The sequence below is a fragment of the Pteropus medius genome, unplaced genomic scaffold, assembly GCF_902729225.1.
Source record: "Pteropus medius unplaced genomic scaffold, Ma_sr-lr_union100, whole genome shotgun sequence".
In the NCBI taxonomy this organism is placed as follows: domain Eukaryota; kingdom Metazoa; phylum Chordata; class Mammalia; order Chiroptera; family Pteropodidae; genus Pteropus; species Pteropus medius.
Window position 1 is genome coordinate 1,828,656 of NW_024348527.1, and position 14,898 is coordinate 1,843,553.

Genomic DNA, 14,898 nt, shown 5'->3' on the forward strand with positions numbered 1-14,898 from the left:
CTCTAGAAATCTAGAACAAATAATCCTAAAATGTATATGGAACCATAAAAGACTCCAAATAGCCACAGCAATCTTGAGAAAGAATAAAATTGGAGGTATCACACTACCTGATATTAAATTATACTACAAGGCTACCATAATCAAAACAGCATGGTACTGGCATAAAAACAGATACATCGATCAACGGAACAGAATAGAGAGCCCGGAAATAAATCCACACCTATACACTCACTTAATATATGACAAAAAAGATAAGAATATACAATGGGATAAAGACAATCTTTTCAATAAATGGCGTTGGGAAAATTGGACAGATACCTATAAAATAAAAAGAAACTGGACTATCTTCTTACACTGTATACAAGAACAGACTTAAAATGGATTAAAGACTTAAATGTAAGACCCGAAACCATAAAACTTCTAGAAGAAAACATAGGCAGGAAACTCTTTGATATTACTAACCATAATTTCTTTTCAGATATATCTCCCCGGACAAGGGAAACAAAAGAAAAAATAAACAAATGGGACTACATCAAACTAAAAAGTTTTTGTACAGCAAAGGAAACTATCAACAAAACAAAAACACATCCGACTCTTTGGGAAAAGATATTTGCTAATGATACATCTGATAAGAGGTTAATATCCAAAATATATAAAGAACTCATACAACTCAACAACAACAATAACAAAAACAATCCAATTAAAAAATGAGCAGAAGACCTGAACAGATATTTCTCCAGAGGAAATACAGATGGCTAATAGACATATGAAAAGATGCTCAAGGTCACTAATCATCAGAGAAATGCAAATTAAAACCACAATGAGATATCACCTCACACCTGTCAGAATGGCTATCATCAATAAATCAAAGAATAATAAGTGCTGTGGAGGATGCAGAGAAAAGGGAACCCTCATACATTGTTGGTGGGACTGTGAATTGGTACAGCCGCTATGGAAAACAGTCTGGAGGTTTCTCAAAAAATTAAAAATGGATATACCTTTTGACCTAACCATTGCACTTCTGGGTATTTATCCAAAGAAAACCAAAACAATAATTCGTAAAGACCTATGCACCCCAATATTCATGGCAGCACAATTTACAATACCAAGATATGGAAGCAAACTAAATGCCCATCAACAGACGATTGGATAAAGAAATTATGGTTCATATATACAATGGAATATTACTCAGCCATTAAAAAATGAAATCCTACCATTTGCAATGACACGGATGGACATAGAGGTTATTATGCTGAGTGAAATAAATCAGACAGAAAGATAAATACCATACGATTTCACTTATATGCGGAATCTAAGGAACAAAAAGAAATCAAAAACAGACTCACAAATAGAATGGACAATTTGGTGATGGACGGGGGATTAGGGGGGTTGGGAGAATGGGTGGGAGGGTTCAAAGAAATACAAATTAGTAGTTGATAGATGGTCACGGGGATGGGGAGCATGGCATAGGGAATGCATTAATATATTGGCTAGGTGGAAAACCAGAGGAGAGAAGGAGCAATTAGGGGGATTGTTTTATAAACTATATAAATGTCTAACCAATGTACTGTATACTTGAAACTAATTTAAATAAATACATACATTTTAAATAAAAGACTGTGGCCTCTCCCTTGGGTTGGCCTACCCTTGGTCACATGCACATACTCGCTCTCGCGCTCTCTCTCTCTCTCTCTCATCAATCAAACTAGAGGAAGCAAGTTGCCATGTTATAAGCAGCCTCATGGGGAGGCCTACATGGCATGGCAAGGAACTAAAACTCTTGAAGCCTTCCAATGACCACATGAGTGAGTTTGGTGGCAGGTCTTTCAGCCACAGTTGAGTCTTCAGATACTATAGCCTTGACCAACAGCTTGACCACAACTTCATGAAAGTCTTTGAGCCAGAAGCACCTAGCTAAGATACACCCAGATTCCTGACCCACAGAAACTGTAAGATTATAAATGTTTATTGCTTTAAATGGCTAAGTTTTGGGATCATTTGTTACACAGCAATAGATAACTAATATACCATCCTGTGTTCCATTCCCTCAAAACTCTGCTTTATACCAGGTGACAATAGCCAATGAGCTAATTTTCAACATTTTTTTAAACAGCTGGATAAGAGGACACCTTAATTCAGTTTAAAATGCTTGAATCTCTGGATGGCCACTAGAGAACAATGAGGATTTTAGATGCCAATAGAAGACTAATAGAATATTAGGGTAGAGGGTCCACACTTACTTTACATACATTGGGTCCTGAGCTCAGGCAATGTTCATAGTTTCTTGGAAACCCAGCTGATCAAATTGTGACCAGAATAACTCAAGGTTCATGGTAGTATCCAGACCGTAACCCTTCATGCCAGTTTCTTCCTTGGATAATGGTAAAGTTTATTGAATACTAACTAAACATCAGGCACTGTTCTAAGCAATTTACAGTGATTAACTTATTTAGTACTCAGAATAACCCCATTCTACATTGGATGAGACTGAGGCACAGAGGAGTTAAGTAACTTGCCCATGTTCAGAGTCAGTAAGTGGTCAGTAAGTCAGTAGAGCTGGGATTTGACCCCATGGTCATAACCATATTCCTTTATGGGAGCCCACATTTACTGGGCAGAAAGAGGGATTCTGGTTATCAAAAGTTATCAGGAACTCTCCTTTCTTTCCTTCTGTCTTCATTTCTTTGTTCAAAAACTGACAGCAGCTTCCTATTGCCTACTAGATCAAGTCCAAAGCCCTTTTCATGACCCTTACCATAATTCGAACCCCACCTACATATCATTCTCCATTCTCCACCACATAACTTCTACTTCTGACTACAATAATCCCCTAATTTCCTCCACCCATAATCTATCTTCCTGATTTTGTCCTACCTGAAAAACTTCAATGTTTCTAATTGGAAACTTCTATGTGTGGCATAGAAAGGGTTTTATAGTCAGATTATCTGGAGAAATTCTGAAGACCATTCCTCTTGCAGTGGTCATCTCAGATTCCAAGGAGAAGACTATGATTCCTCTACTTAAGTGGAAATGCATCTCTCAGTTTTACTAGAGTGGGACCAATGCCACAAAGGTAGTGGTCAAAGTTCTGTGCCATGCACTTCATCCAGCTAAACCCCATCTCCTCAAAAAGTCTCCCCACTTCCTTCTGCCCAAGTGATTTCTCTGTCTGAGGCACTCAGTGTGGAATGTCCTCAGGCCATTCAATTATCAGGTTAAATGTTACCTCTGCAAAGAAGCCTTTCCTAATTGCCCCAGTTGAAGTATCTCCCTGTTACTCTCCATCCCAGACCCTGGTCTCTTTCCTTTCTGAAACTTTTTACTACAAGTAGCAAAGATTTATTTGTTTGCTTTTTAAACATGTGTTCTCATTAAAACATATGCTCCACAAAGGCAGAGATGTTTTTGTCTTGTTCACCATTTTGTCCCCAGTGCCTATGACAGGGCTAGGCACACAGGAGGTATTTATTGGATATTTGTTGACTGAATGAAAAAGAAGTTTCACCTGGAAGTTCCTTTGTGTGTTTTTCTCTAGCTAGAGAACAAGTATCCTAAAGGCAAGACCCATGTCATAGTCTTCAGTTTTCCATGGCATCTAGCATAACATTGGATGCAAGCAAATCCTGAGACCATACTTGTAGAATAAAATCGTTGGGATATCTTGTCCACGCCTCAGTTTTTTTCATTTATTTAACGACACTACTCTGCCTTACTGGGTTGCCAGGGATGGAGAGATGCAGAGCGGGCATGGGCTCTTTCACTGCATAATGATCCAGTCTTGAACTTTCCAAAGGGGTAATCTGGGGAGGGAGGGGGGAGGTGGAAGTGTGGTATTTGGCAGGTTTTCTGCAGTTTCTGGATAGTGGAGAGAGTCTTTGCAGGGGAGAAGGTACAGTGAAATCAAAAGGAAAGATGGAAAGGGCTCTCCTGACAGGCAAAGCTGAAGCTCACATATATCATAGAAAAGGAAATCTTGGTCCTAGAGCAGGAGATGGGCAGAAAATTTTGACTCTCCAAAGAAAATCCTGGGGTCTCTATTACTGTAGGCCTCAATGACCTGGTGTGAGAAAGGGAGAGGAGATGAGAGAGAGAGGGAGAGGTAGAGGGACAGGGAGAGAGAGCAAGCCTGGTGTCTTCATATCTAAAAATAGAAAGAATTTAGTGAGTAGAAAAAAGCCCATTTCCTAACTTCAACGAAGTTAGGCAGTGGAATAAACTGCCTAGCAAGGAGCTTGAGTCACTGGCATTAGAAGCATTCAAACTAGTCGAGATCAGCTCCTAGGAAAATTATCAGCAACAGAAAATCCTTCTGGGCTTTGGGCAGTAGGGGAGGAGGTGGGGTTAAAATGGATCTACTGAGAAGCCTTTTGCAGGGTCAATCCTCAGAGGCGACCACGTGTATGTGCACTAACAGCATACATAATAACACTCTCGTACCCTGCATGGAGGGAAATGACCCAGCTCCATCTCATCTGTTTCATTGATGATAAAAGGCTATGACACTACAGGGATTTCATGCCTTTTCCCCACTGACAAGTCACTTCCGTAATCCTGATACGCCCCTGCAAAGGTACAGGTATCCCATAGGCATCATCAGTCAGAAAAAGATTCAACGCCTTGCACATTTACTTTCACACATATAGACATATACATACAGCTGTTCCTCTTATCCACAGGGGATATGTTCCAAGACCCCCATTGGTTGCCTGAAACCACAGATAGTACCAAATTCTACATATACTATGTTTTTTCCTATACATACATATTTATGATAAAGTTTAATTTACAAATTAGGCACAGTAAGAGATTGACAACAATAACTAATAATAGAATAATTATAATACACTGTAATAAAAATTATGTAAATGTGGTCTCTCTCTCAAAATATCTTATTGTACTGTATATACAGTGTAGGTACACTAGACAAAGGAACGACTCATGTCCCAGGCAGGACACAGCAGGATGGAGCAAGATTTCATCAACGTACTCAAATGGCACACAATTTAAAAGTCATGAATTGTTTATTTCTGGAATTTTCCGTTTAATATTTTGGGACTGTGATTGACCATGAAACTATAGAAAGTAAAACATCAGATAAGAAGAGACTACTGTTTATACACATGTAGTCTGTGTACTTTCTCTACACAGCTATCTATGTATCTATGTATCTATGTATCTATGTATCTATCTATCTATCTATCTATCATCTATCTATCATCTATCTATTTCTCCAACCTGAACCACTTTCAACAGATACCAGCTGGACTACTTCACCCTGTGTCCTTTTGGTTCTCAGAGGGCATCCCCTGCCTTTCCGACCCTCAACTCCTCCTAAATGCTCTTGGCAAAAGGTAGGAGTTTTACCTGCCTCCGGGTTTTCCTATGATGACATAGGAGTGCCCATTCCTGCTCTGAGTGTGCGAGAAAAATATAGACTCGCCCCAGGCCCTGCAGAAGAGGCCATGTTCTTTTCCTTGCATTTCCCCCGACTCCATCCTCTCGTTCCTCCCTTTGGCAAACTCGAAAGCCTCCTCAGTCTCACTGAAGTGAAGAGGAAAGAACAAGACCCATATGAAATGGATCAACTAATAGACAGAGAAATTGAAACTGTGTCAGAAGCCAACAGAGGGAATGGAAAGCAGTGGTCAGGGAATGAAAGTGGAAAGTCCCAGCTGTAAAACCGATGACCACAAATGGCCCTGCAGTGTCCTGGCCCAGACAAAGCTGCTCTGCTTTGTTCACTGATGGCTCAGAGCTAGGAGCATGGCATCTACCAGGGCTGGCCAGTGGGAAAACTGTGAGGTAGGGGAAAGCTCGTCTTCAGCATTCTCTGTCTTGTTTTCTTCCCCATTTTAAGATCCCTTCTCTCAAACACCCAGTACTTTCTCCCCATCTCAGGAGTCTTGTATAGCCAATTCACAACAAAATTCACCCATCCTTGTCTCATTTCTGCAGAACCTTGGGTACATTGAATCATTTGTGCAGCCAGGTGCAAAACAGTAGGTCATGGTTGAAAGCTGAGTTCTCCAAAGCTGCTGTGAGAATGTTAATAGACTGTGTTTGAGGAAGAAAAGAGGATGGTGATCTGTGGTCAAATGCATATTGGAAACCTTAAAAAATGTTAGCAGGTTTCTCTACTGTAGGACTTCTCATAGCCTTTAATATGCTAATATGCATTGTGAAGATCTAAGAGGAGGATAAAGCATTTCTCAAACTTATTTGGCCATAGAATCTTTTTTTTTCTTTTTGTAGAGCAGCTTACAGGACGAGTGTTTTATTTGATGTATTTCCCCTCTCAGATAACATAGTCGCATTTTCACAACAGTCTTCAGTACTTACACCTAAAAGAGTGACTGTGATGGTGAGAAAGTAGGTACCCTTACAGTTAGTAGAGGTGGTGATAGTTAGACTGGATTAACCAATAGGTTGTAAGGGAGATATTTTTGATCACAGGACCCTGGCAGTATGACTGTCCCATGTCACACATTATAGGCAATTACCATTCACCAGTTGCCCTGCTCCTATCCCATATAGGCCCAAGTACCTTTAATATTTAACTTTTTTGTGCATTGTCTGGGTAACTAGAATGAAGTAAATGGAGGAGAGTCTATCTCCCCAAGATACGTCTATTTCTCATGTTGGCATACTCATGTTTAAGAGCTCGTTATTCCTCAAGCATTTGACATTTGTGACTTTGTTCTCCACTGATATCGCCATTCCCTCAAACTCCATTCTCTAAAGCCCCCTGGGCCTATTGCCTCAAAAAAGGCGAGCAGTAAGCCCCAGTCCCCTCTCGATTTTCTCATCTATGTGTGCAAACCAAGCACTTCTTTACAGTGCACAGAATTTAGAAAATGGGGGCACTAGAGAAAACTTGAGAGCTGTGGCCAGTCACACTGCTGCTCTGCTAACTTTCTAAGTAGGATGACTAGACAAATCCCTATAAGGAACCTCCACTAGCTCTTGTTGAAAGAACTAAGATGCTCTTCAGTGTGGTGAGGTGAGGGGTAGGCTGCAAGCTGCTCTTTTGAAAAAGGTGACTTAATCTTGGTAAGGGTTAGTTACCAGGGAACAAGATGTTTACATTCATCCATTAAACTGAGAGTTCTGCAAAAGTGAGAACTGTGCAATACCAAAGTGGTCATAAAAGCACTGTGTCCACTGTACTCTGTACTGGTTAGAGCACCCCAGGAAGACTATTCAGTTCTGGGCAGGACCCCTAAGAAGAATCTTCACAAATTGGAGTGTTACCAAAGTAATTGAGATGCTATAAAGTCAATAGGCTAAGGCCTCTCCTAGGTCCTGGACCACTGTTATCACTATTTCCAAACTGTTATCACTGTTTAAAGCTATGAACCCTGGGGGAAGACATGTAGGTACACTTAGCCAACATTTTACATACAATTTCAGGAGGTTCATGGACCTTCAAGTTAAGAAGCTCAGTTGTGGTATCATACCACAAAAGGAATCATTAAGCAAATTAGGTAGATTTATCCAAAAAGGTAAAATAAAAGTAAAAAGACAGACTTGAAGAAAGAAATGTGATAGCTATACTCAGATATAGTCATGTGCTGCATAACGACATTTCAGTCAACGATGGACTGCATTATACAACATTGGCCCCATAAGATTAGAATAGAGCTAAAAAATTCCTATTGCCTAGTGATGTAGATGTCATAATGTCATAGCACAACACATTACTCATGCATCCATGGTGATACTGGCATAAACAAACCTACTGTGCTGCTAGTCTTACAAAAATATAGCATGTACAATTATGTATACAGTACATACTACTTGATAATGATAATAAATAGCTATGTTACTGGTTTATATATTTACTATAGTATACTTTATTGTTATTTTAGAGTGTACTCTTTCTACTTACAAAAAAATGTTTGCTGTAAAACAGTATGTATGCTGTGTTATGCTGGCAGCAGCCTCATATATCTCGTGTTTATTGTGTCTCCTGATTGCATCATTTTCTCTTGTGCTTGATTTAATTTCACGTGATTTTGTACAATAACATGCTGTACAGGCTTGTAGCCTTGATGCAATAGGCTATGCCACCTAGGTTTGTGTAAGTTAACACTATGATGTTCATACGATGACAAAATCACCTAATGACACTTTTCTCAGAACATATCCCCATCACTAAGTGGCCCATGACTATTTTAAAGAGACTGTCAAGAAGAAGAAGAAAATAAGTTACTGGAAGGCTGTTGTTTTCAGCTCAAAATAAAAAAAAAATATTCTAATTAGACTTGTTCAACAATGGAATAAGCTACCCTAGGAGGCAGTGAATGCCCTACTGATGAGTTAAAAATCTGAGGGGGAGACTGAACTAGATGACCTTTAAGGACCGATCTTTCTTCCAATCTCACATTTCTTCCCACTCATGTTGTCTCTGTCACTCAGATCCTCCCTAGTTTACCACAGACCAGAGTCAAAATCTTGTCAACAAAGAAAACTCTCAAATGCAAGAGCAGATTGGAGGTGGCCCCAAGCTCCTGACCCCCTTACTCCTCCACTCCCACTTTTAGTCATGTATTTCACTAGTCTCCTTACTAGGTAGGGCTCTCAAGGTTTTCTTGGTGCCTGTTAGTTAATCTGATATACTGATCTGCACTAATGAGATCATGAATGCTAATGAATTAATGTGTTGCCATCCCAAGTGACATATTTGCATTTTAACAGGTCTTCAGGAGATAATGCCTTAATGCAAAGGAGTGATTAATGTTGAAATTTCAGCTGTCTGGCAGTCTAGTAAAGAAGATATTTTTGGAAAGGGAAACTTTTTCCACCCTTCACATCATACCATCTTCTAGAAGAGAAAAAAACATGTTCCTGCCCTTGAGGGGTTTATAGTTTATAAAGTTGGGGAATTACAATGGCTGACATTTATTGAGCCTCCACCAAAGTGTCTGGCCCTATGCTAAGTGCTATATAAATATTATCTTTGAATCCTCATGACAACACCCCTCTGATGTAAGTATTTTGTAGACAAAAGGGCTGGGCCTCAGAGAGGTTAAATATCTTAGTACCGTATTTTTCACTGACTCTAGATGTGAGGCAATATTTTCTTAGGTTTCTCTGAGAAAAAAAAAATGCCTCCAACTAAACTACAATGCATCACGGATTGTAAGAAGCATTTCAGTTTTAGAAATGTTAAAATTGTGTCTTTGAAATCACAAAATGCAGTAAGTGGTAAGCCCGGCTCCAGAGTACACATTCTGCCTAATGTTTACAGAACCCAAATAGGAACTAGCTAAGGAACACTTTCATACAACAATATAATTGAAAGCACATATTGATATTTTAATACAAAATGACTACACAAGGACTGAGAAAGTTGCACACTGAGCCTGAGGTCAATGACAGCACATATTGATTGGGCCATGAACCTCTGTGGTGGAGAAAAAAAAGGACAAGATTCAAGATAGAGGATCTAGGCTGCACAGGGCCTAGGACTAAGGTGGGGTGATGGTAGATAGCAAATAACCTTCTGTCATACATCCTTGCATTAGAGAAGTTACTTTTTGAGAGTATGGTGCACTGGCTAGCTTGGCTCAAGTGAAAGGGTTAATTAGGGAAAACATGAGAGATACCTTAACGAGATGGGAAAGGGAAGGAAAGTGAACTGGCAGATGGTCTTCGAAGGCCAGGATGGAAGATTTCAATTTGATATGATGGGCAAAAGGGAACAATTATTGATTCTTGCAACTAAATGCCAACATATTAGGAAAAGCTCATTCTGGCCACCAGGATGAGTTAAAGATCTTACCTCAAAGCCAGAGGCTTCCTTCAGGGGAAAAAACAGCACCCCACAAGGGGGTTAAGTCATCAGAGGCAGCAGAATTCAAGGGCATTATGAACCCTGAACTCTCAGCTCTCTCTTAATGTGTAGTCCCCTCTCTCTTGCTACATCTCTGGAAGAGGAATTTGCAGAGCTATGGTTGGCTATCTAGGCATGCACGCTTCTTCTCATGGCAATGAGGGGCTGGTATAGATGGATGATGTATGGCTTATCTCACCTTCATCCACTAACAAGGGTTTGTTGAGTCCCTCCAATGTGTTTGTGTGTCCAGCATGACAGACACATGGATCAAAGGGGCCCCTGAAGAATTCACTCTTTAACTGAGGAAAAAGGTGAACATATAGGAAGTGAAGGCAATATGAGACAGTGTAATCGAAAGCTAAATTGTGGTGGGAAAACGGTCTAAATTCTAAAATGGAAGAGGAAGGACTGTAAGTGACTATCTTATTTTTCTGTATTTTTCTCCATTCTCAAAATTTTCCCACTATGTATAGGTATTACTTTAATAATCAGGAAAAATTTATAATTAAAAGACAGGGCAACCAATGAGAGCTAGAATGATCAGGAAAGGCTTCACAGCAGAGGCTGGACTTGAGCTTGTTAGAGGATGTGACGGAAGGATTTGCAGAGGTGGAGAAAAGGGGGCTATTGTAGGCTGGTGGGAAAGCAGTAAGATGAGTACACAAAGAGAGGAGCAAGCTCTGAGTGGGATACAGCAGGACAGGGAGAATAAGGTGACTAGTGGAACTTGGGGATCAGGAAGAAATAAGTCAGAGTGGAAGGCAAGCCTCAGATACCAGGGAGAGGAATTTCTATTTGATATCATAAGCAAAAGGGAGCTATAATAGGCTCTTGAGCAGGGAAGTGACATAATGAAAGATTTTTTAACTCCTTTAATTCCTTTGGCAGCAGTGTTGAAGGATCACTTGGTGGGGAGGAGGCAGCATGCAGAAAGACCAGTCACAATGCTGCTGTAGTAATTCATGTGTGAGGTGAGGAGAGTATGGGCTATGATGGCAGCAGAGGGAATGGTCAAGAAGGCAAGAACTTGTGAGTTACTTGTGACAGATGAACTGCCAAGCCGCGGTGTTGACATGTTGGGGGAGGAGGTGACTGATTCTAAGGCTCAGTCTATGGGCTATTGAAAGAGTGATAGTGACACTAATAGAGATAGAGATTCAAGGAAAGGCTCAGGGCTGGGAATCAGCATGGAGGGTAAGGTTGGAGAGGAAATCTTGAATTTGGTCTTAGTTGTGGCAACTTTAAAGTGATGGTAAACTTCAAAGAGAAAATGTACTTAAAGAGAATAATGAAATGGAACTGGAATTCAGGTTAAAGGCCAGGTGTTATCATTTTCAGCAATCACCCAGAATTCCAAAGCAGGACAAACTGTATTTAGACTGAATGTGGAAACTTCTAGAGAGGGAAGAAGAAGAAGAAAAAAAAAAAAAAAGACTGGGGAAATAGATCTAACAGCCAATTCCGATTTGGACTTTGCAGGTGACAGACTCTAAACAAGGTGGCAACAGTAGGCTGGTAGGTCTGTTTAAAAATCTCCCTCCTCTTTCTTTGTCAGTGAATGATTTCCCTACATATTAGAAAGATTACAGCTTGAGTGTAGGTGACAAGATGAATATGGAACAACACTGGCTTTCTTAATCATATCTGCATTCTTTGTGATTTCACTGATGGTGGCAACAGAAGCAGTGTAACACACAGCACCCTCGTCATCCCTGTGAGTGAGTCCCATCCCACAACCTCAAGATCCAGACTACTGGCCATCTTAACATAGGATGGAAGCAAGTCCCATTAAAAATTATTCTGGGGTCTACGGCCATGCCACCTTGAACGAGCCCGATCCTGTCTGATCTCAGAAGCTAAGCAGGGTAGGGCCTGGTTAGTACTTGGATGGGAGACCACCTAGGAAGACCAATTGCTGTAGGTGTAAAAAATAAAATAAAAATAAAAATAAGGGATTATAAGCTGACAAGGTCCTTGCAATCTGTGAGGTCAACCAAAGGTTGCCTCGTCTAAAAAAATTATTAATCTGGGTACCTCAGTTTACTCATGTATCAACTGGAAAAGCATCTATAATTGACTTGCTTGTGTCTGGGTTAGAAGTGGGAAGACAAAGAGAACAATTACTGATGGGAAAAATGTATAGATATAAGACAAAACTTGGGAGAGAAACAATGAGTGCAGATTGCAGCAGGATTTCCAAATTAAAAGGTCTTGGCACTTATCTGGTTGGCTCCCGAGCTAGTTGTTGCCACCATGCTCTCTTCTTTCCACTTTCAATGGGCTTTTCCATGTGAAGGATTGTAAATAGGACAATTCCTGTAGTCAGCGACTTGCAATCCCTCTTCCCAATTCCCCACCTCCATAGGCATCTTCTACTTGGGACATCTGCCCACTTCTTAGCCACCCTCCTTCCAACCATCGCCACTACCTCAAACCAGCACCCAGAAGACTGATTGAAAATCAGAACAGAAATCTTCAGCAGTGAAATGCTGGAGACCATTGGTCAACAGACTATGCAGTCTGTGTGTGTGTGCATGCGTGTGCACATGTGCACACACACGGGCACATACATGTGCACATATGTTCATCCACTAGTCTAACCATCTGTTCCTGTTTCCCAGTGGGTTTGGATCACAAGGAAAGAGAGGTCTGTTTGGGTGGTCCTGCCCCCAGAGCTGAGCTCTCTTGGTGGTTAGGAACCCACAGCCTTGGCAGATTTACTCTCCACTCATTCATCTTAAGAAGGCATCATTCCTTCCCACAAGAAAAACCATTATCTGCAGTTCTCTACTCTCCTCCAACCCCAGGGTGGGGCACTAGGCCCAGACACCTGCCCAGGGCTGAAATTCAATGGGCTGGGCAGGGAGGAGAGAGCTGGTGGGGGAAGCAAATGAGAAGGCAGAGGCCTCTACTATCACCCTCCCACCCACTTGTGGACTCCTCGCTTATTTCTCTCATGCTAGCTGTAACAACAAGACTCCAACTGGCATTAAAGTGCTGTGGTAGCTCTGGCCATGCTCTGGCCCGGGTGTGACCTCCATTGGGAAGATCTCAAGTGCTGAAAGAAAGTTTTTGGGTGGATTCTACCAGGGAAGTTGAAAGGTGTCTCCTTGCTCTCAGCAGCTCTTTGATATCTTGGGAGCTTGAAACAGACAGCCCCTGCCTCTAAACGCTCTGTGGGGGGTCTCAGCTGTCATCTCTATACTGGATTCTACAGCCCCATTGTTCATTCCTTCAGTCCACGGCATAGAAGGCATTGAAGGCCCTGGTACAAATCTACTTTACTTGTTTTGGTTAACTGATTAACCCATTGTCTTCTTAGCACCAGTGAAATTCCACCCTGGGGGCAAGAGACAAAGAATGCGTAAGTATTCAGGCTAAGAGGAGAGAGGAGGTGAGATAAAAACAAGTCAAGATAATCTACTTTGTGGTTTACCAGCCAGACCAATGCTTTAAGTGTCTTTTGGATCTGACCCTCCTCTCTATGCCTACTGCCAACACCCTAATTACCTCTCACTTGCATTGCTGTAGCATTTTATAAACTGGTCTCAATCCTTCTTTATTTCAGACAAGTCTGCTTCCTATTGTGTAGCTAACCATTCTAAATACTTTGCATTAATTGTCCAGCAGCCCTCCAGGATGTTCCCAAGTCCAAACTCCTCTTGCTGATATCAAAGGCCCTCGAAATCCAGACACCCCTTACCTTACCTAGTAAGCCAGTTTTCCCCCACTGCACCTCCATGATCCCGCATCTCTAGTCAGACCTCCTTCTCACCCTTGTTTGATCATGCCATGACCACCTCCACCTCCAGCCTTTTCCCTAACTATACCCCCCACCCTCGGAAGCCTGCTCCTTTTCTAGTCAACAATCTCAATCTCACACAATATTCAAAATCTAACTCAAGCTCAACCTCTTCTGAGAAGCTTTCTCCTTCCATTCCAGCCTACGCTGCTGGCTTTCTCTGTGCCCTGAAACCCCACAGTGCTTACTGTTTAGAGTATATAATATAGTATATAATTGTTTCCCAACTTGTATTATTCTTAGTTGCTTCATAAAAGTAAGTATTATTTTTCTGATAAATTATGACTTTGTAAAGAGCAGGCTCTTTGCTCTCCCCTTCCCACCATAACATTGGTATTGAGCTAGACCCAGGAGCGCTCAACAGACTCTTGTTCCCTTGCTTTAACTCCAAAATGAAGGAATAATGAGATGAATGAAGGCCCCCTGAGAATCTTCTCTGTCTATTCCCTCTCCTTTCTCAAAAGATGTTACAGGCAGTTGAGGAGCTGAGGCTGCCCAGAGAGATCTAGCCAGCCAATTGGCTGTTGGATCTCTAGTTGTCAATACACTCCCACCTCTTAATGATCAATAATGCTGCTTAAGTGATCAGTCTGAGACACAATGGGCTGCAGGGGCCAATGTTTGATTGACACGGAGAATAAATGTATGCTGGAAGAGACAGAGCAGGGAGGGAAGAACAGAAGAGAAGACAGGAAGAAAGATGAGCTGGGGTAAGGTAGAGGGAGAGAGGTTTTATGAATGAGCATAAATAGAATGGAGCTGAGAGTAGTTCTTACCTGATCTGATTCAGCAGCTGAAGCAAGTTCTTATTGAGGCAACTAAATAATCTTGGACTTTCTCAGAGCCCAATGAATATATCAGGGCTGCTGGACAATCTTTGACCTTGGCAGAATCATTGTTGCCATGGTCCACTGAGGAAGCTGCAGGCTCCATGTTGGATGGAGAGGTGGGTGTGGGATGAAGACTCCAGGAACCTTAAAAATTGACTTGGGTCTTGGGCTATGCTCATTGGCTAGGTCTATAGAAATCCCAAGCTCTGGCATCCTTCAGTTCTCTACCCAAGACTGGTGACTGTGATATCCATGATGATGTGGGTCAGTTGGTTGATCTGCAAGGGTGATATCAGCATTACCTTGTCTCTGTACATTGGTGTATGTACTATCCCTCCTCCCAAGGCTCTGGGGTAGGCTATTTAATTATTTGGCAGTTAAAAAATAAGGAGTACATTTTTGATTTATTTCTGTAGGGCCCAAGTTTC

At 41.3% G+C, this 14,898-nt stretch overlaps 1 protein-coding gene and 1 pseudogene across 2 annotated transcripts in view; one reads left to right on the plus strand and one right to left on the minus strand.

Moving 5' to 3' along the window:
- FRMPD3 (FERM and PDZ domain containing 3) overlaps window positions 1-14,814 on the minus strand; it is a 124,423-nt gene extending 109,609 nt beyond the window's left edge. For both annotated transcript variants that reach the window (XM_039879742.1, XM_039879740.1), the window contains exon 1: window positions 14,417-14,814. The gene's annotated coding sequence lies outside the window, so the exon portion shown is untranslated. The remainder of the gene's footprint in view (window positions 1-14,416) is intronic.
- LOC120616389 (uncharacterized) lies at window positions 11,644-11,762 on the plus strand (annotated as a pseudogene).
- Window positions 14,815-14,898: the final 84 nt, after the last annotated feature.